Source organism: Elephas maximus, chromosome 27 (assembly GCF_024166365.1).
Source record: "Elephas maximus indicus isolate mEleMax1 chromosome 27, mEleMax1 primary haplotype, whole genome shotgun sequence".
In the NCBI taxonomy this organism is placed as follows: Eukaryota; Metazoa; Chordata; class Mammalia; order Proboscidea; family Elephantidae; genus Elephas; species Elephas maximus.
The window spans coordinates 8,216,543-8,239,171 of record NC_064845.1 but is presented as its reverse complement, the minus strand read 5'-3'; positions in this window follow the sequence as shown (position 1 = coordinate 8,239,171).

The following is a 22,629-nucleotide window of genomic DNA, read 5'->3' as shown; positions in this document are numbered from 1 at the left end:
ATCCACTGGAAGATACTGACTTCATTTCAGCTTTGAAAACTCTCCTTTAGTGATTTTCAAAAGCAGAAAATGAGGTCTTTTGTGCCATGGGATTCTATTATCATCTTAGCTCAACCCTCCATGATAAGAAGGACCACATGAATGGTGCAGGTCCTAAACGCAAGGGAACTGGAATGTCCCTGCCAGGCTGTCTATCCTGAGCACTGAAACCAACCAACTTTCCTGACCTAGTGCTAGACAATCGTGGAATTGAATGTTGCTTTGTTGTCCCAATCAACTTCACGTAGAAATGTCTACACACAAATTTTTTTTTTCCCTCAGTGCCAAACAATGCTAACCAAAGAAAAAAAAGAAAAAACTCATTGCCATTGAGTCGATTGTGACTCGGTGACCCTATAGTAACCCTACAGAACAGAGTAGAATTGCCCCATAGGGTTTTCAAGGAGCAGCTGGTAGATTTAAACTGCTGACACATTGGTTAGCAGCCGAGCTCTAAACTACTGCGCCACCAGGGTTTCAAAAATGCTAGGACCAGACAAAAAGAATTTAGCTAGTTGATTCAGGAAATGTTTGTTCCTAAGTAATAAAACTGTGAAACAAGACAACTTATTTTTCAAGATTAATGGCTTATTCATCAATATATACACTTCAAGACCCTCAGCTCTAAATTACATAAATTATTATGCCATAAGCTTTGCCCAATATCAACTAGTTGTCTGTCTTACAAGGCTCACCTTAAAATCACCCAGCCCAGACCACAGTCTCGGGGGACATCTAGCTCAACTGGCATAACAGAGTTTATAAATAAAATGTTCTACATTCTACTTTGGTGAGTAACGCCTGAGGTCATAAAAGCTTGTGAGTGGCCATCTATGCTACTCCGCTGGTCCTATCTCATCAAAAGCAAGGGAGAATGAAGAAAACCAAAGTCACAAGGGAAAGATTAGTCCAAAGGACTAATGGACTACAACTACCACAGCCTCCACCGGACTGAGACCAGCACAACTAGATGGTGTCCAGCCACCATCACCACTGCTCTGACAGGGATCACAGCAAAGCATCCCTGACAGAGCTGGAGAAAAATGCAGAAAAAAATTCTAACTCACAAAACAAGACCGGACTTACTGGTCTGACACGAGACTGGGAAAACCCAAGGGTATGGCCCCCAGACACCTTTTAACTCAGTGCTGAAGTCACTCCTGAGGTTCACCCTTCAGCCAAAGATTAAACAGGCCCATAAAACAAAACGAGACTAAATGGACACATCAGCCCAGGGGCAAGGATGAGAAGGCAGGAGGGACAGGAAAGCTGATAATGGGGAACCCAAGGTTGAGAAGGGGAGAGTGTTGACATGTCGTGGGGTTGGCAACCAACGTCACGAAACAATATGTGTGTTAATTCTTTAATGAGGAACTAATTTGCTCTGTAAACCTTCATCTAAAGTACAATTTTAAAATATTAAAAAAGTACACACACACAAGTCACCCAGCCCAGGTCTTCAAGCCTAATAAATATCGTCCCTGAATGTCTCCCTTCTGAGATACTATTAAGAGTCCGTCAAGTAGTCCAGTCAATCTTACTTCACTAGTATTCTCCCTTACTGCAGTTAAGTCTAATCAGCTTAGCTTTGCTTGATCAACAAGCTGTTCTGGTTGTCTTTTGGGGACGTTGATAGCTGGCAATCCTTTCCTACAGAAAAATCTCTCAGAGGACACCCCAGAGCTGGATAAAGCATTTCAATCCAACTGCCCAATAAATTCGCAGTTCCTGGTCAATCACAGTAAATAGGTATTGTTTTCTACATACAGGTCTCTGCATCAGGGATTTTGTCAAATATCAAATATATTCTTATGGCCTATGGAGTAGCCCTGGAGACAGACAAAAGACTGAGAAGGTAGCAAACGTTAGCAGCCAGTGCATGTTTGGTGCCGGACACCTGGTACACCACCTGAGAGCCAGGATCGCTCAAAGGAGAGATATTCCTGAGGCCTGGGAGATGGACCAGCTGCTGGAATCACCTACTTACACCTTCTTTTCCCCTCATGAACCCAAAAATTCAAATCTGTTGCCATTGAGTCGATTCCAACTCGTAGGAAACCCACAGGGTTTCCAAGGAGGAGTTGGTGGATTCAGACCACTGGCCTTTAGGTTAGCAGCCAAGCTCTTAACCACTGTGCTACCAGGGCTCCTTTCCCCTCACAGCCTCCCAGAATTCTCCTCCTCAGCTCTGCTCAAGGCTCCTCCACTTAAGCCAAAACATTACTGTTTATAATTTGTGAATATATTTTGTGATGCATTTGCCTCCCATTCAAAACACAGAAGACGATAAAAGATGTTTGAAAGAAAATCCAATTAAGTATTCAAAGGATTATAGCGCCAGGGGAGAACCAAATAGCTTGTCCTTTGTCACTTACCTCAGTCCTTCCTTGTTGCCATCTGAATTCTGCCCTGTCACTTGCAACAGCTCTTTATTCATTTGGATGCTTATTTCCTCAAATGCCAAGGCAGCGTCAAAGAATTTCCATGTGGCATGCAGAAATCTCTTTGAATACAACTTCTGCATTTAATCTGAAAAAGCAACCAACAATTAAAAATCTCCACAATTTCATGGGCAGGAAACACCAAATGTCAAAAGACAGATCCAGAGATACTTGCAAACTCTCTCCTCCTCTAAGCCTGTGACTGGAAGGACAAAGCAATTAAATGAAACCACACACAGCAGCGAGGCGTAAGACACCTTCCCACCCACTGCTGCACCCAAGGTACCACCCACCATCACCACCAACTCTTAGGTGACATTCCATCATTGCCCCGCCCTTGTTGGTATGGAACTAAGTACACACCTTGAAAAAGAATAGGGGCCGCACCGTGTACCATTTATCACACAGACTTTGGAGACAACTCCTTGGGCTTAAATCCTTGACTTGGCTCTACCACTTACCAGTGATGTGAATCTGGGCAAGTTATCCCTCTCTGCCTTAGTTTCCTCAACTGTAACAACGAGGTTACTAATGCTGACTACATCACAGGCTGTTGTTGCCGTTGTCAGGTACCATCAAGTTGGTTCTGACTAATAGTGACCCTGTGCACAACAGAACGAGACACTGCCTGCCTGGTCCAGCACCACCCTCACAACGTTGCAATGCTTGAGCCCATTGCTGCAGCCACTGCGGCTGTTTGAAGTATTAGATTAGTTAATACATGTGGACACTGCTGGTCAAAATGGTGTAGGTTATGCTACGGTAACAAACAATCGCAAAAATCAAAAAGTTTATTTTGCTCATCCTACATGTCCAGCTCAATTTATTAGCCTCTCAACACATGCTTGAACAGTGAACAAAAAGAACGCAGGAGAAGTCAAAATGGCTTTTAAAGATTCTACTCAGAAGGGACTTAGATCAGTTTCACTAAGATTTCATTTGTCAGGGCAGATCAAATGGCCACACCTATGTTAATAGAGGGCAAAGTATACTCCTACCACGTCTCTGGTAGCAGGAGAGAAAAAAAAAAAAAGCATATTTTTTAACCAAAAGGTCAACAGTTCGAATCCATCAGCTGCTCCTTTGAAACCCTATGAGACAGATGTACCCTGCCCTACAGGGTCACTGTGAGTCGGAATCGACTCAACGGCAACAGGTTGGTTGTTGGTTGTAGTGACTATCACAGTTAGAAGATCTTGTTGTTGTGTGCCATTCAGTTGATTCACACTCATAGCGACCCTAATTGCCCCATAGAGTTTCCTAGACTGTAAACCTTACAGGGGCAAATCACCAGGTCTTTTCTCCCTCAGAGCCGTTGGTGTGTTTGAACCTCCTACCTTTTGGTTTGCAGTTGAGCACTTTAACCATTGCGCCACCAGGTTAATCATTATCTGACTCGACGGCACTAGGTTTTTTGTTAGGTTGTTAAAGAGCCCTGGTGGCACAATTGTTCAGCGCTGGCTGCTAAGGAAAAGGTTGGTGGTTCCGGCCCACCAGCCACTCCTAAGGGAAAAAAGATACGGCAATCTGCTCTAGGAAACCCTGTGGGGCAGTTTTCCTCTGTCCTACAGGGTCACTATGAGTTAGAATGGTCTCCACAGCACACAACAAGAACAACAACATACTATCATTACAATCATCATCATCAGCCTAGAATGTCAGTTCTAGAAAGAACTTTAGGAGTTCCACTGCCTTTCTGCATCCTGTGCAGTTATTCACTCAACAAATATTTAGTTGGAGCCTAATACGTGCCAAGCACTAGGAAAACAAAAAAATTGCCATCAAGTCGCCCTCGGCTCATAGCAGGCATATGGGACAGGGTAGAACTGCCCCATAGGATTTCCAAGGAGTGGCTGATGGATTTGAACCGCTGACCTTCTGGTTACCAGCTGAGCTCTTAACCACTGCGCAACCTGGGCTCCAGTAGAGATATGGTGGTTAAGAAAACGTGCACAGCTCCTACTCCCAGAGGCCTTATAGTCAAGAGGAAAAGACATATTCAAAACAAAACAAAAAACTGAATACTTTCAATAAAAACAGGTTGGCATTGAAAGAATAACTGTCTACAAACTGGTGGCTATGGAGCCAAATTCTGCCCCAGGATGTGATTTATTTGGCCCAAGATTGTATTAGTTACCAATATTTAAAAATCAGATTAAGTATAAAAATCTAGATTTCTGGTCTCTCTTGAAAATTGTGAGAGCTGGCACTCAAGATCCCAAAGCCCTACCTAGCACTGCCCCCTAGAAGAGCAGTACAGAGATGGAGGACTGAAATAGAGCCTTGAAGTCTTGCTGAGTTAAGCAGACAGATATCAGAATTTGGGGGGATGGAGAAAGCTAGGATTTTCAGTGCAGAATACCCAAACGGAAAGTCGAACAAAAGAACAACTCCAGAAATCTGCATAGCGTGCCCTTGAGTCTTTGGCTGAATGTTAAACCAAGCATACGTAGGATCAAACCCCATGAGACCAGACACAGATGAACTGTTGAGGGAAGAACAATAGCTGGGGAACAGAAAGGCAGTTCCTAGGTTCATCCAGTGCCAGGACTCATTAGAGTTCCCACTAGCCATTGTGGAGACATCTCATTGAAGGCCCAGGAATTAAGCAGGGAACGCAGAAAGGCTTTCCCGCCTTTGTAGTGGGTTAAATGAGCCCTAAAGCAGTAGTCCTCAACTGGATGGTGATTTGGCAATGTTGGGAGATGTTATTGGTTTTCACGCTGGAGAGTGGTGGGGATGGGTTTTTTTTTTAATGGATAGAAGCCAGAGTTACTGTTAAACATCCTAAATGTACACATAGCCCCCCAAAACAAAGATTTGTCTGGCCCAAAATGTAAATAACGTTGAGGCTGAGAAACCCTTCTCTAGAGTAAGGTCGAACCCATCCTAAAGGAGCTTACACAGAAGCCTCCACAGAATCAAAGAAATCTTCAGGAAGCTTAACCACATGCCAGAACAATGTACGACATTCCATAAAGGAATAAAACAAAGCCCAGCAGTCAACAATGTGAAACTTATGATGTCTGGCATTCAATAAAGTTACTAGACAAAAGTAGGAAATGTGATCCAAATCCAGAAAAATTTCATCGAAAGAGATCAGAAAATGAAAAATATAATGGAATTACAGGCAAGAGCATTAATGTAACTATTATAAATACACTCCATGTTCCAAGCACTGTGCTGGCCCTGAGGCTACAGCGATAAACCCAAACAACATGGCCCCATAGAGCCTACACTTCAGTAGGAAACACAAGCACTCATCAAATAAATATGTAAATAGTTACATAATTGGAATTTGTGATAAATGCTATTAATCAGAACAAAAAATAGTGCTATAAGGAGATAATAAAGGAATATTTTTATATGGGTATTTTGGGATCCAAAAAAAAAAAAAAACCCACTGCTATCAAGTCAATTCCAACTCACAGAGACCCTGGAAAACAGAGCAGAACTGCCCCTTAGGGTTTTCAAGGCTGTAAATCTTTACAGAAGCAGACTGCCACACCTTTCTCCCTCAGAGGGGCTGAGTGGGTTCAAACCACCATTCTTATGGTTAGTAGCCAAGCGCTTTAGCCACTGCACCAACAGGGTTCAGGTACAGGCAACATTAAGGCAAGACCTAAAGGATTAACAGGAGTTAGCCAGGTGAAGAGCTGTAAGAAGAATCTCTCAGGCAAAAAGAACAAAACGTGCAAAGTCCCTGAGTTAGGAACAAGATTAACAGGTTCAAGAAACTTGAAAACCAGTATTGGCAGAAATGTGGTGAGCAAGTAAAAGAGAAGCCAAAGATGACGATGGTGAGTGAATACACAGGCAGAATCCCAACCTTACAAGATGTGGTAGCTCCTAACCTATAATTTGGATTTTCTTCTAGTACAATGGGAAACCACTGAGGCAGTGATTCTCTTTTTGGCTGCACATGTAATCATCTGGACCTTAAAAAACAATCCTCATGGAAATTCCGATTGAATTGATATGGGGTATGGCCTGAGCGAAACCTTTTTTTAACCATAAATGATATCAGAAGGATGACAGTGAATTCCATTACTGACAGCAACAACACCACAGTATCCAGAGAAATGTGCCGCTTTTTTCCTTGAAGTAACACTAACTGTGGGCCAAACTGCATCTACCTAGAATAGGAAATACCAAGTGGTTCACAGTCAGCTTGCCCTACTGAGAAGTTTGGGCAGGATGGGCTTGGCGTCCAATTTTCTGTTCTCTAGAGAAGCCCATGTGGCCATCCCTTTTTTGGACTCTGGAAGTAGTCCCATGGACTCACTGCCCCTCTACTCTTCCCATACATCTCTGTCTCTTAAACCCTCTGCCCCATCCCCACTGTCACCAGGGTTACACTTTGTCCTTTTCTCCACCTTCAACTTGGGTTGTCAGTCATGTATTTCTATCACCTGATGACTCAGAGAAGGCCTTTGATCCACTCAGGTAGACTAAAGGAGGAAGGGATGGATGAAGGAAAGCAGCCATCGTTGATTTGATTCATAACAAAAAAAAAACACCATTGCCATCAAGTCACTTCCGACTCATAAACACCCTGTACACCAGGGTAGAACATCCCCATAGGGTTCCAAGAGGTAGCTGGTGTGGATTCAAAGCACTGACCTCTTGGTTAGTAGCCAAGCTCTCAACCACTGATTCAAGACAAGTGGTTCACAAAATGGCATCCTCGGATGAGGAGCACCGGAATCACCTGGGCAAATACAAATGCAGATTCTTGGCCCCCAACCCAACCAAAACCAATCAGAAATTCTGAGGTGGGCTCAGAAATCTGTATTTTAATAAGTCATCCATGCAGTAAAGGTGAAAGCCACTGTTCAAGGAAATCACACATATTAACCCGCCAAGAGCTTTCACTTCTTGACAAAATGCCTATGCGTTATCATGCCGTGGGACTCTCTGTATGTTTTCTCAGCTTTGAGTTGCAGTATAAACGGCCCGCTTTCTGTCATATTAATTGGGTAAATGCCCAGCTGGAAAAAGAGCATAGTTATATAACATGACCCAGAGAGAGGATTAAAAAAACGAACCCACTACCATCAAGTTGATGCCGACTCATGGTGACTCCCGTGTGTTACAGAGTAGAACCGATCCATAAAGTTTTCCTGGCTATAATCTTTATGGAAGTAGATCTCCAGCCCTTCCTTCTGTGGTGCTGCTGAGTGGGTCTGAACTGCCAACCTTTAGGCTAGTAGTTGAGTGCAAACTATTCGTGCCACCCAAGACCTTCAGGAAGGGGATAAAATGGAAGTAAAGAAGCACCCTGCCACACCTCAATAATAATACCCGGAACCAAACAAAACTCCTTGCTGGCGAGTAGATTCCAAGTCATAGCGATCCTATAGAACAGATTAGAACTGCCCCAGAGGGCTTCCAAGGATTGGCTGGTGGATTCGAACTGCCAACCTTTTGATTAGCAGCCGAGGGGTTAACTATTGCACCACCAGGGCTCTCCACATAATAATAATAAGGCAAAAGTGTCAGGGGGCTCTGGAGGCTGAAGACACCTAAGTAATTAGTACCCCACCGGGTATCAGGCCACTCCCGGTCACCCCCCACCACGTCACTCTCGTCCTCTAAGCTGTCTTGCAGACCCTCCAGAAAGCCAGGGAAGAGTCCGGATCTAACCGGCTCAGCGTAGCCTGACACGCGCAGAGCAGACCACCAGGACCGACAAACGACCCTGGGCGGCCACGCGTGCTCAGTAGCGCAGGAGAGCTTCTGTCGAGGAACCGGAAGATCCGGGCCAAGGAACCGGAAGATCCGGGCCAAGGAACCGGAAGATCCTGGCCAAGGAACGAAATCACCGGAAATGCATTATCAACAGCAGTCGAGACCGTTTCGAAAGGGTTTGGTCCGTCGGCCACTTCCGGGCAGAGTCTTAGCCCCGCCTCGTAATAAATAATCAGTAGAAGCTATGAGCAGGTGAAACCTCTGAGCCCACCTATGGTTTCCCTCCGCCCTGAATGTATATGTGTAAATATGCATTGTATGTGGCTCGCGCAGATCGGGGAACCAAATCTGAGGCCGATACCTCTGACTTCCCACTTGCCAGCCTGTGGAATAGACTCCCGCAAAACCAGCGTCTGAGAGGTTGGCTTCTTGCACTCTGGGCACGGACCCACTGGTCCAGTTTCAAAAGGACATTATGGGAAAAGGTTTTTATTACAAAACAAAATCGTCCTGGATAAAGGTCCAGCATGGTTAACCTTTGGCCATCCTAATGTACCTTTTCTATAACTAAATACCATGTTTTAAAAAAAAAGACTTTACATACACACATGGGGAAAAAAAAATCGTTCACCAGCTAAACACTAGCTTACTGTTATAAACTCCTTAGGGAAAAAGGCCATGTATTGCAGAGTGGTGAGCCTTATGGAATATACTTAAAATTTTTTACTTAATCTTTGGATTGCAAAAAGTTGTTCAAAAAAATTTTTTCCCAGAGAGAATGGTTTTATCTTACCATTTTTAATAGAAGCCTCAAATCCAGAGAGGTAGATTCTAGAAGGAACCAATATGAACACAAACAAGGCTAATAATTTATAATTGCTTCTCTTACTCTAAGATTGAGGAAGCTTACCTGAACAGATAGGATTGATGTTTAAACAAGCCCTCTCTCTGCAAAAGGCCATGAATTCCACAGGACTACACTCCTTTATGGAGTCTGGGTGGCACAGTGGTTAAGAGCTCAGCTGCTAATCAAAAGGTCGGCAGTTCGAATCCACTAACCACTCCTTGGAAACACTATGGGGCAGTTCTACTCTGTCCTATAGGGTCCCTATGAGTCAGACAGTACTTTATGAGTCTTACTCTTAATGAAAGTCATATAGTTTCTATTACAGATGTCCCCCGGATAAACACAAAGCCTTAACAAAGAATCATTAGTTCTGCTTTTTTTTGGTTACTTCCTTTTACCCATTTAGGATCATAATCTTTATGTGTGTGTAACAGAAATTAAGATCATGATATATACATGCACACACACACACATATATATTTATATAATATGTGCCTATCGAGCCCTGGTGGCGCAGTGGTTAAAAGCTCAGCTGCTAACCAAAACGTGGCATTTCGAATCCACCAGCCACTCCTCAAAAACCTTATGGGGCAGGTCTACTCTGTCATATAAGATCGCTATGTGTCTGAATTGACTTGACGGCAACAGGTGTTTAAATATTCATCCAAAGCATAATTTTTGATGGAGAAAAAAAATATTCCATCCTAGGGTATAATTTCTTGAGCCATTCCTATTATTGAACAATAAGGTTGTTTTCAGTTTTTTCACCATCATAAATACTGTGGCAATGGACATTTCTGCACATTAATCTTTGTCCACACCTTTAATTATTTTCTCAGGATAAACTGCCAGAGAATAAATAATTGGATCAAAGGGAAGTAACATTTTTTAAGCCTTTGGTATTCAGTGCCAACAGGCTCTCAAGAAAGTTTGCACTAATTTTTTCCTCCCACCAGGAGTAAGAGTGTTATTCTCTCTCTAACCCAAGAAAATTCTGGACTAAAAACAATCGACAGAGAGATATTAAACCTCTGGTTCTCAACTGGGGCAACTTTGCCCCCAGGGAGCGTTTAGCACTGTCTGGAGATGTTTCTGTTGTCACAACTGGGAGATGATAGATGCCTATTGGGTAGAGGCCAGGGATGCTGCCAAAATCGTGCTTTGCACAGGATGCCAGCCCCCAACAAAGAATCATGTTAATGTTGAGAAATCCTGCTCCAGAAGCATCCTCTTTAAAACTGGGCCCCAAGCAGGACGTTCTCTATCACCAGTGTCACATTCACTGTTTTGGAACTTCTAATCAATGTAATGAGGATAAAATAGAAATAAAATACAGAATTCTTGGCAAGGGGGAGATAAAATTATCACTATTTCAGCACACACAGTCGTACATTTGAAAATAAAACAGGAGTGTTGACAAGTCGCGGGGTCGGCAACCAATGTCACAAAATAATATGCATATAAATTGCTTAATGAGAAACTAATTTGCTCTTTAAACTTTCACCTAAAGCACAATTTAAAAAAAATAAAATATGCCCATACAAACCCATTGCCGTCCAGTCGATTCTGACTCACAGCGACCCTATAGAACAGAGTAGAACGGCTCCATAGAGTTTCCAGGGAGCAGCTGGTGGATTCGAACTGCCGAGCTTTTTGGTTAGCAGTCAGACGCTTAGCCACCAGGGCTGTGCCACCAAGTCTCCAAAATAAAATATAGTAAAAATAAATAAATAAGCAAATAAAATAGAATTAACTGGAAAAAAGTATCATGACTAGAGCTGTCACCTTGCCCTTTCTGCTTTCCACTAAAGAACTACCTGCCTACCAGGTAAAACCAACTGGATATTACTCACACACACATATTTATTCACTCAAGTATTTATCGAACGCTACTAGGTGCCTGGCATTGTTCTAGACACTGAAGATCCAACAGTGAGTCAAAGAGACAATGCCTCTTAGCTCATGGAGCTTATTGCTTTAGTTTAGTTGGGGGAAATGGCAAAATAACATACAAACAAGTAAGGTGACAGTATCAATTGGTGATAAATTCTATGGGAAATAAAATAAAGCTTAAAGGAGCCCTGGTGGCACAACGGTTAAGTGCTTGCCTTAACTGTTCGCAGTTTGAATCCATCCAGCAGCTCTGTGACAGAAAGACCTGGCAATCTGCCTCTGTAAAGATTACAGCCTAGAAAACCTTATAGTACACCAATATTCATTACAGTGCTATTTACAATAGCCAAAAGCTGGAAACAACCTAAATGCCCATCAACAGACGAATGGATAAACAAAATGTGGTGGTACACACATACACTAGAATATTACTTAGCCGGAAGACGTGAAGTCTTGATACATGCTACAATTTAGATGGAGCTTGAAGACATTATGCTGAGTGAAATAAGTCAGTCAGAAAAGGACAAATATTGTATGACCTCATTTATATAAAAAAGCAAATGTATAGAGACCAGTGTCTATTAATGTCACCAGGGGTGGGAGGGATGGCAATGGGTGTGGTGTTAACAGTGATGGAAAAATTGCATGGAACAAGGATAGGGCTGCACGGCCAATTATTGTAATTGCTGTCAATAAGTAGTATACCTGTAAAAAGTTGAATTGGCAAAAGTTGTTTGATAGGTATATTTTCAACAACGAAGAAAGAAAAAGAGTAGCAGCTGAGGCTGTTTATGTACAACCAAAAGCCTCATGGGATTTGGTTCCTTGGTTTGGAGGTGTAGGGTCATGGTTTCATGGGACATCCTCACTAATTGCCCTAATAACATGTTTAGTGCTTCTGTTCTACCTCCTACTTCATTGCATACTGCCTGTGGTCTTAAAAGCCTGCAAGCAGCCACCCAAAGCATGACAATTGGTCTTTATTCACCTGGAGCAGCAGAGGAAGAAGGAGAGTCAGAAATAGGAGGAGGATATGGAACGTGTGACTAATTGCCTCCATGAGCAACTGCCTCCTTTTTCATGAGACCAGAACTGGATGGTGCCCAGCTATCGTTGCCGAATGTTTTGATCAAAGAGTCTATAGAAGAATCATGATCAAAACGGGGAAAATGCAGAACAGAATTTCAAATTCTCATGGACTCCAGACTTTCTGGAGCCATGGAGGGTGGATAAACCCCTGAAACTATTGCCCTGAGATAATCTTTGAAAAACCTTAAGCCAAAAATATCCCTGAAGTCTTCTTAAAACCAAACAACAGTTTAGCTTATCTAGTAAAAAAGGTCTGCCTTGAGCATTATGCCTTTTTAAAAACTATCTATATGGGATCAAAGTAACAACAGCAATTCAAAAGATTAGACAGGTACCTTAGGGGGCAGTGAGTTTATGTTAATGGAGGAGGAACAACTTAGAAAAGGAGGGTGAGAATGACTGCACAACTCTAAGAATGTAATCAATGTCACCGAGTTGTGCATGTAGAAGGAATGCACAACTCCATCCCATGGGGTCACTTTGAGTCAAAAATCTACTCAACAGTGCCTAACAACACTAGTGCTTAGAGGGGTAGAAGAACAAGGTCTTTAGGAGTTCTACAAAAATGTTGGCTTTTACCCCAGGGGAGTTCAGTAGCCACTAGAGGACTTTAAGCAGAGTAGTGACATCTCTGGTACATGTTTTCAAAGGACAGTGATGGCTAATCCATTGAAAATAGACTGTCAGAGGTAAACAGTGGAAACATAACAGAGAAACAAGAGTAAGCAGGGCTGAGGCCAGGTAGAGAACTTTCCAGGGACTTTGGATTTTACTCTGAGGGAGATGGGAAAGCACCAGAGAGTTTTGAGGAAGCATGTGACACGATCAGACTCAATTTTAAAAAGAACACTCAGGCTGCTGTATGGGAAATACGCCATGCAGGGATGAGAGGCAGATCGTTACTTAAAAACAATGGAGGGAAAATATCCTTTAATGCAAGCAAGAAAGTTCTAGCTCCCTTCTGCCATCCATACTCGTTCATCTCACTCTCAGGTGGTGCAGACAAACATGTAAGGAAACAACACTGCTTTTCTTTCTCTTGGCAAGCAAATATTAGTGAAAAGGCTTTCAGAAAATTATTAAATTGGTGATTTCATCTTGGCTTTACTGGACCACCTGGAAGTCCCGTTTGCACAAGGGAGAATGGAGTTACTTGACCCTGGAACTTTAGGGAACAATTAAACCTTGCAATCAGAGGCAGTTGTCAAATTCTAAAGTCTTCCCTGGCCATTCTGAAGGATGATTTGTTAGCCTTGCTGACCAGAGCAATCTATATCTGGGGCTTTTTAAAGAAGCAAAACCTTGGAAGTGTTCCCAGCTATTACTGGCTCCTTTTTCATGTATTCTTTTCAGCAGTATTAGGCTCTGTTCATTAATGCCTGGTACTGATAAGTCACCTAGAAGAAAGGCATTATATTCTCCCTTAGACAGACACCTTGACATGATTCAAAGGTTTGAGTTTTCTGAAATAAAGAGATAAGCCAGACCACAGAAAGCTTCAGCAATTCTGATTCAAAGAAGATGGAGCCCCCTAGTCAAAACCGAGTATCACATTCATTCACAACTCCCTTCAAAGCCCTAAAAAAAGATTTTCTTTAGCCTAGCAGCCCACTTTAAGAAAAAAGACCAACTTTATTCTTATCTACATTACACATTTTGATGTGGTCATCTTCTTTATGAAGGCTGTGTTTGGTTAGCAGCTATTGGCAACGAAGTCTTATGAACAGGCAAGTAGTTGTTACAAAGGAACAAGACATGATGGGAATATTCACAGGAGCACAGAGCAGATGAGGGAATGACCCGATTCTTGAACGAAAGAGTGCTTGGTGAGTTACGGACGAATGTGTCTGCATAGATGACTTAATTTTCAGCAACCAAATGGAGGAACAGAAGCTACTCTTTCCCTAGCTGGTTCATCTCTGACCCTATACATGGGTATCATCAGTGTACCTGACATATTTCCTTAGCTGGTTCATCCCTGACCCTATACACAGGGATCACCAATGTATCTGATTTTGACTTACTGGGAAAGGCCAAGGGAATTAGTCTGATTCAGGGTTTAGTCTTTTTTTTTTCCCCCTTCCTTTTTTTTTAATTGTACTTTAGATGAAGGTTTACAGAACAAACTAATTTCTCATTAAACAGGACACACACTGTTCTCTGACATTGGTTAACAACCCCATGACACGTCAACACTCTCCCTTCTCAACTTGGGTTCCCTATTACCAACTTTCCTGTCTCCTCCTGCCTTCCAGTACTTGCCCCAGAGCTGGTGTGCCCCTTTAGTCGTTTTGTTTTATGGACTGTCCAATCTTTGGCTGAAGGTTGTCAGGGTTTAGTCTTGTTGCTTCATTCCATAAGATCCTATCAAACAAAAACAAACCTTCACTGGATTCAGGTGCTTCTTCTACCCTAGTATTACAGTAGGGTATGATGGTATTTTAATGCTTTTGGAGTCACTAATTTAGATTTACTAAAGAAAATTCTGAAGTCATGGGAATAGTATTAAACCATGATCGAACTTACCTGACAAGGCCCTCTTACCATATTCCCCTTTTGAAGTCTTGGTTGTTGGTTAAAGTTTACCTCCAACACACCCTCTAGCATCAGGTGCATTTAGGCCTCCCCTAGGACCACAGTTGGCCCTTTTCTTAGGGTCCGATCTGATGGCACAGTGGTTAAGAGCTTGGCTGCTAACCGAAAGGTCAGTAGTTCAAATCCACTAGCCGCTCCTTGGAAACCCTATGGGGCAGTTCTACTCTGTCCTATAGGGTCGCTATGAGTTGGAATTGACTCAACAGCAATGAATTTGTCCGTTTGTTTTAGACGACCTTAAAGAGCTGCATAGTTTCAGGGAAGGGAGAGAAAGCCATTAATTTGCATGTCTGCTGATTTCCTCTTGTCCCAGTCCCAACTTTATTAGCTGTATGACCTTAAGCAAGTCGTCTAGCCTTTCTAAGACTCAACTTTATTATCTGTAAAATAGGGATGCCATGTCATTGTCTCTGTCGCAAAGCTCTGCTGACACGAGTGATGTATGTGGAGACACTGTGCAAACTCTAAGATGCTTTGCAGTTAAGATGAGCACTAACATAGTATAATGGATTGTACGGTGTCCCCCCAAAATATGTGTCAACTTGGTTAGGCCATGTGTGGTTGTCCTCCATTTTGTGATTTTCCTATGTGTTATAAATCATAATCTCTGCCTGTGCTTAAAGAGGATTAGGGTTGGATGTAACACTCTTGCTCAGGCCACATCCTTGATCCAAAGTAAAAGGAGTTTCCTGGGATGTGGCCTGCACCACCTTTTATCTTATAAGAGGCGAAAGGGAAGCGATCAGAGAGTTGGGGACCTCATACCACCAAGAAAGCAGTGCCGGGAGCAGAGCACATTCTTTGGACCTGAGGTTTCTGCGCTGAGATGCTCCCAGACCAAGGGGAGATTGAAGACAAGGACATTCCTCCACAGCCAAAAGAGACAGAAAGCCATCCCCTGGAGCTGACGATCTGAATTTGGACTTGTAGCCTACTAGACAGTGAGAGAATAAATTTCTGTTTGTTAAAGCCATCCACTCGTGGTATTTCTGCTATAGCAGCACTAGGTGACTAAGACACATAGGATGTCCATGCTGTACATCCACGGCCAGACTTTTCAATTCCCAAAATGCTGAAACAACTATGATGCTCCCCCAATGTGAAAAAAACCAAAACTATAAAAATAAAATAGTTCATCATCACAAACACTGTAAGTATGAATAAAGTTAGAGGGTGACTATCTCAAAGCTTTACCTTTCAATAAAGCAAATTCTGTATTTTCTTGGCCTTTTTGATTTGTTTTGGATTTGGCTTCCTGGGTTCCCTAAAGTCAATAAGTATTTTGTGCTGCACTTTATCCCATCAACTAGATCAGAGGTTCCTTGAAGGAAATCCTCTGTCTTAGCTTACGACATATCCAATGTTCAATAAATTCCCCCTCTTGACACTTTATAGAAAGGTATCTTCTATGTGAGCAACAAAGTCCCATGAATACTAGGAAACACAATTGGCTCTGAGCAGCCATATTCAATCACTCAACAGGAAATTATTGAAAGCAAAATATATGTGTAATTCAGAAATTAAAACAACGGGGAAATATAAACAGAATGGAAGAAGTTACCCATACCCTCCGAAAGTTAAAAGACAGAGAGGGAGAGAGAGAAAAAGGGACACTCAGGGCAAAGAATAATTAAAACAAAACCAGGGGAAAAAGATAACAAATGATGCTCTTAAGAAAATTCTTGACAATATGAAGTTACAGAGAACCATAGTTGAAATTAAAATTGAAATGGATCTTAGAAGATACCATACCTACCCCCCAACTCAATTTTAAGCTCTTATCCACGTACTAGAAAAGGGCAAAGAGTAAGCATGTGATCTATAACAACCTCCACAATGCTCCCTCACTTGTTTATCAAAGGCCGTTCATACTTTGCATCCATGCTGATGCACATTCCTTGAAAGAAGGATATGACTCTGCACATTTTGTGGTCATATGCTGCCCTGGAAATCCACATTTAGCTTTCCACAGGGACATACATGAATATTATCTGCCTTCTCAGGGCCCGAATTTCTCCCTCATTCCTTTCTTTCACTTTCCTTTTGCCTCTGGTCCTCTCTCAACAGCATTTTATCTGTCCAATACGGTCCTTTGTACTGTTCTTTCTCTAAGTGGTCCAGGCTTTAGCAAAAGGCATTCTATTGGAGGGGTTATACACTCTGGAAGCTCATACACATCTGCTGTGAGCGTCCCAGAGCTCCTTTGAGAAGAAGAAAATGCGTTTGTTTTAAAATAAAGTAAAATGAGAATCAACTTCCAACCAGAACATTAGATTTGAGAAAACTTTGTTGCATTTATTTTAGCTTTTCATTGCATATTCTCTCTGACTTCCTATTTGGGGCAGAAATTAGTGGGTGTAATAGTTACAGAACAGCCTTTGATCAAGAACTCTGCTACTTACCAGTTGTAGACCTTCGGGAAGCCACTTCGCCTCCTTAAACTTCAGTTTCCTCTTCTGTAAAACAGGAGTAACAGGGAGATGACAGAGAGAAAACACTTAGCCTGGTGCCATGCCATTTTCAACTTCCCTGCTGCCTTACTGGTGTTTTCCTTCACTTCCCAAATAAGCCCTGATGGTGCAACAGCTAAGCACTTGGCTGCTAACCAAAAGGTTGGTGGTTTGAACCCACCCTGTGGCTCCATGAAAGAAAGACCTGGTGACCTGCTCCCATGAAGAATACAGCCTGGAAAACTCTATGGGGCAGTTCTACTCTGTCATATGGGGTTTCTATGAGTTGAAATCCACTTGATAGCACCCAACAACAACTCGGTGCCTTATCTCAAGAAGGTGCTTCTAAGGGCACCCAACACTAAGAGAAGCAGACATAGCAAGACACCTTGAGGCAAACCTTCTGTGCTCAAACAGCAGTCACTTGAGTGTTCTTCCTCCATTTTTTCAGTGTAGGGCAAGTAGACATCCTTGTTCTGGAAATAGGTTGTAATAGAACCTTCTGTGGTTTGACAAACAGGGGCCTCTTTTTATTCAGAGCTGGTTACCAGGGACCAATTTACATGAGATGAAGGTCTTCTAGAAAGAAAGAGACAAAGTTACAATCCCTGCTCCTGGATATTTGAAGTAAAGGAAATCTGTCAGGATAAACCAGAGAGGTCCTGACCAAGATCTGCAGGTAGAAATGACCACCAGTACTCCCAAAAAGAGGGGAGACCTGGTGGTACACTGGTTAAAGTGTTTGGCTGCTAACTGAAAGTCTGTGGTTCGAACCCACCAGCTGCTCTGCAGGAGAAAGATATGGCAATCTGCTTCCGTAAACATTTACAGCCTTGGAAACCCCTATAGGGCTGTTCTACACTATCCTATCAGGCCGTTATGAGTCCAAATTGACTGGACAGCAGTGGGTTTGGTTTGACCCCAAAAAGGAGCTCAATGAGGATGTTGGGGAGTCTGGGCTGGCAATCCAAGCTTCAACAAGAGTCATAAAAGTCTATGGGGAAGGCTGAATCTGGAATAGCACGTAGGCAATCCTGTAAGCCCCTCAGCACCCAGCCAGACAGTATGGTGGCATGCTTTGGAGAACAATGGAGATTTGTTCTAAGAGGTTTATAACAGTGCATGCAAGGATTAAGAGATTTATAACCTTGGAGGCCAAGCAGACATTAGCACTGCCACTAGACAAAGTTTTGGTGAGTCTGGGCACCATCCCAGCTGCATGCCTGTATTCATCAGACTGAGCAGGATTAATGCTCAACAATTGAACAAATGGTGCTAATGGGCTGACCCAACTTTCCAGTTCTCTGTCTCTTTTTGCCTCTGCCTCTGCCTCTGTCTGTACATCTGTCTGTCTCTCTCTCGGTAGGTGCATATATGGGTCTTCTATCTGTTTTCATGACCACGCTGACTGATAGAGCAAGGCTGCTGATTCTAAAGGCAGTGTGTAAGCTGCTTTCTGGGAAAGGCAAACATCTATTAATAAATTTTAGGACATTAAACTTTAGGACACTAAGAAATTTTAGGACATTAATGAATTTTAGGATATGGTCCAATTAACTGCAAGGCCAAAGATTCTGGGCTTTTTTCTCCCCTTAAGTTTATTATTTATTTTGCTTTTTCATTCGCACAAAAGTAATAGATCTTCATCGCCCAGATTATACAAAAGGCAAGAATAAAATAAAAGTCATTGGCAATCTCACTATGTCCGAATAACCACTGCTGTCATTTCTGTGTATTTATTTTCGGTATTGTTTCTATGCACATATACATATTTTTCTCCCCCAAAATAGGATGCTGGTACATACAGTGCATTATAATCCATTGTATCAGTCAGAGTCCCAGCAGGAACAGGAGATATCCTTAAATTAGGCTAAACCAAGAAGTACAACCAGAACGCTCCTTAGAAGCAAGGATGGCGAGACTACGTCTGACACATTTTGGACGTTATCAGGGGGGATCAGTCCCTGCAGAAGGACATCATGCTTGGTGAAATAGAGGGTCAGTGAAAAAGAGGAAGACCCTCAAGGAGATGGATTGACACAGTGGCTGCAACAATGGGCTCAAACATAACAATGATTGTGAGGACGACACAGGACCAGGCAGTGTTTTGTTCTGTTATACATAGGGTTGCTGTGAGTCAGAGCCAACTCAACAGCACCTAACAACAACAACAACAAGGATAGCTTAATAAAAGAGCTATTTGCATAGGTACAAGGAAACCACAGGAGACAGTGCACGTCCTCAGGGCTAGTGAGTGCTGGAAGCTGTTATCTTTGGGCCTGAAGGGTAGGGTAGGTTGAGATTACTAGAACCCAAAGCCAGAGAGGGCTGATGGAAGAGGATCCCCTGAGCAGGGTGGAGACTTTCATTCCAGAAACCCAGCCACCCCGTGGCAATCACATAGGGAAAGTCCCCAGCTCCTCTTTCCTCCATCCCTCCAACCCCCAATCTCCCTCACACCAGTGCTTCCAGATGATGGAACCCAACGGAACCCAGAGGGTGAGGAAGGCATTTGTATAAACCAGGTATCTGCAAACCTTCTCTGTAACAGGCCACAGAGAAAATATTTTAGGTTTTGCAGGCCATACAGTCTTTTTGCAAATACTCAACTCTTCCAGTGTATCACAAAAGCAGCCAATACTTAAACAAATGGACTTGGCCTAAATTGGCCCACCATGGGCCATATTTAGCCCACAGACCATAGTTTGCCAATACCTGGGTTAGACCATATGGGTTAGCCACCCAGGCCACAGATCTGGGAGGAAAACATGGAAAATAAATCTAGAGGGTTCAATGAGAGATACCCAGCAAACTGCTTTATTGATTTAACATATTGCAAGCATTTTACCATGTTCAAATCTTTTCTTTGCTAACCTTGTGGCCAGATAACTTTATTGGAAACAAGGGAAAACTAGCCAAGTACAGCTCAGCAAATATTACAGAGGCAGTAGGGAAGCTGCCATGTCGATATGTAATTAGGAACTGACTTTACTGATCCTGTTCTTTTCATTTATTTTACTTGCTTATTTGTGCTTCCAGTGTTCCAGAAGGGTTTTAAAGAGGCTTAAATACGCATCGTGGGTAAAAATTAAATTTGAAATAAATGAATGAACTTGTAGGAATTCACCCTGTAGATACAATCATGTATTGCTCACGGACTTGACATATTCAGTAAGAGTTCAAATTAAGTGAAAAATGAATAAATGAATTGGTAGGAATTTACCATCTAGATATAAGCATATATGTGCAAAAAGGCGTATACAAAGGATATGCATTATGGCATTGATCTTAATGTAAATAATCCGAATCAATAGGGAGATGGTTCAACCATTAAAGAACACCCACAGAATGGATACTTTTCAGCCACTATGAAGAAACGCTATAGGAACTGATACGGAAAGATTTCCAAGATGTGTTGGTAAATATGAAAACCAAAGTGCAGAAGAGTATAAAGAGTATATGCTATCTACCTTAGTTATCTAGTGCTGCTATAACAGAAATACCAGAAATGGGTGGCTTCAACAAACAGAAATTTATTTTTTCACAATATAGGAGGCTAGAAGTTGGAATTCAGGGTGCCAGCTCTAGGGTAAGCCTTTCTCTCACTGCCAGCTCTGGAGGAAGGTCTTTTCTCTTCTGAGCTTTGGCTCCTGGGCGGCCTTCATGTGGCTTGGCATCTCTCTTCCCCCTCTCTGCTTGCTTAATCTGTTCCTTTTATATCTTGTAAGAGATTGACTCAAGACACACCCTGTCTCATTAACACAACAAAGACAACCCATTCCCAAATGGGATTATAACCACAGGCATAGAGGTTATCATTTCCACACATATTTTGGGGGGACCCAGAAGCTTTTTTTAGAAGCTCCATCATAAGTCAGTTCTGACATAAGTCAAATACCTCTTTTAAGTCTTCCTGATTATTCCCATACGGCTGTGTTTTGAACAGTTCATCATAAAATTCAACGTCTGCGAGTGAGTATCTGAGAATGGAAACATCACATGCTGCAACATTGTAGGTAGGACATATTATTATCAATAAGATGTACAAAAAACAGTCATAAGTGCCATTCATTGTAACTCAAATATGTCATAAATCAGGGACAATTTGTGTGTGTGTATGCACAGATTTTTATATGCACATATGTATATTTTCCTCCCCCTTAAGGCCTTGACTAATAGATAGAAAGACAAGAAATTGATAATAGTGGTTGTCCCTGGGAAGAGGAACTAGGTGACTAGGGGGTAGAGGGGAAGAAAATCCATTTTCCCATAAATACTTCTTACATTTCAAATTTTTCTACCATGTGCCTGTTCTACCTATTTAAAATCATCCATTCATTTATGTAAATTAAATAAGCAGTGAGAACAGAGCATATGTTGGTAGGTACAGCAGTATGCGTACTCTGTGTTTTACAAACTTTCCTGTTCATTATCTAAGCTACAGAGTATCACACTGGTCCTCCATATGGATGACGTCTCACAGATTGGACGTGGTAAACAGGAAGTATTTTGTGCAAAGGAAGAAGCCTCGGTAAGACACGAGCATGTCAGAGGGTGGAAGATAAAGCCCACTGAGTCAGGGGCCTATGTCTTCTGTGAAGTTCATAGGGGCCCAGTGGTCTGGAGCATTAGTGGTAAGTTTTGTTTAAAGTGAAAGACAAATTGCTCTACCTTGTACCACCTACCACTAAGAAGAAGGCACAATACTTGGTGCACTTTTTTTTTTACATTGGAGGCAATATATATCACGTACTACGTTTATCAAATAACCCATAGAATTGCCAGTATTTATTAGGACCTAGAGCAAAAGAAAGCTGTGCAATAGGTCCAGGCTCCAACACAAGCTATGTTGCCCCTTGGGCTTTATGATCCAGCACTTACAACGAATTCCCCTGTGGCCAATGTGGATGCTTAGTGGAACTTCTGCTAAACCCCAGGGGGACAAGCTGATCTGCTCTGTGGATGCCTGCCAGCCTTTGACCCCAGTCACCTCAGTGCTTGCTCCATGGGCTCATGCACAAAGTTACCAGGGTGGCAAGGATGAGGTTTATGCATGTGGTCAATAACATGAACTTTCCCTCACTAAACCTGATCTGGCTCCTGCGACTGCCAAATGCCCAGCCTTCTATGAGCAGAGAATAGTGCTAACAGTCCAATAAGGCACCAGTCCCTAGGAAACCAGCTAGTCATCTGATGGCAGGTTGGTTTCATTGGGTCATTTCAATCATGGAGGTGATATCAATTTGCTCACAGGAATAGACACTATCAAAGTAAATTCACCTTCTTTGTTCTCAATTTCTGTGCCAGCAATACCATGTATGGCTTTACAGAATATCTTATTCACCATTATAATATCCTTACACAACATAACTTCTGAAACAGGAATTAGTGTTATTGCAAAATAAGTACAACAATGGGCACACACACCCACAGGATTCACCGGTCTTAGCATATTCTCCATCACCTAGAATTTGCTAGGACAATAGAGTGCTGGAATGGCCTATTGAAGATTAAATTATGGCATCAATTCAGAGACTATACTCTCTGAGGTTGAGATGTTGCTCTACAAGATGGCATATATACT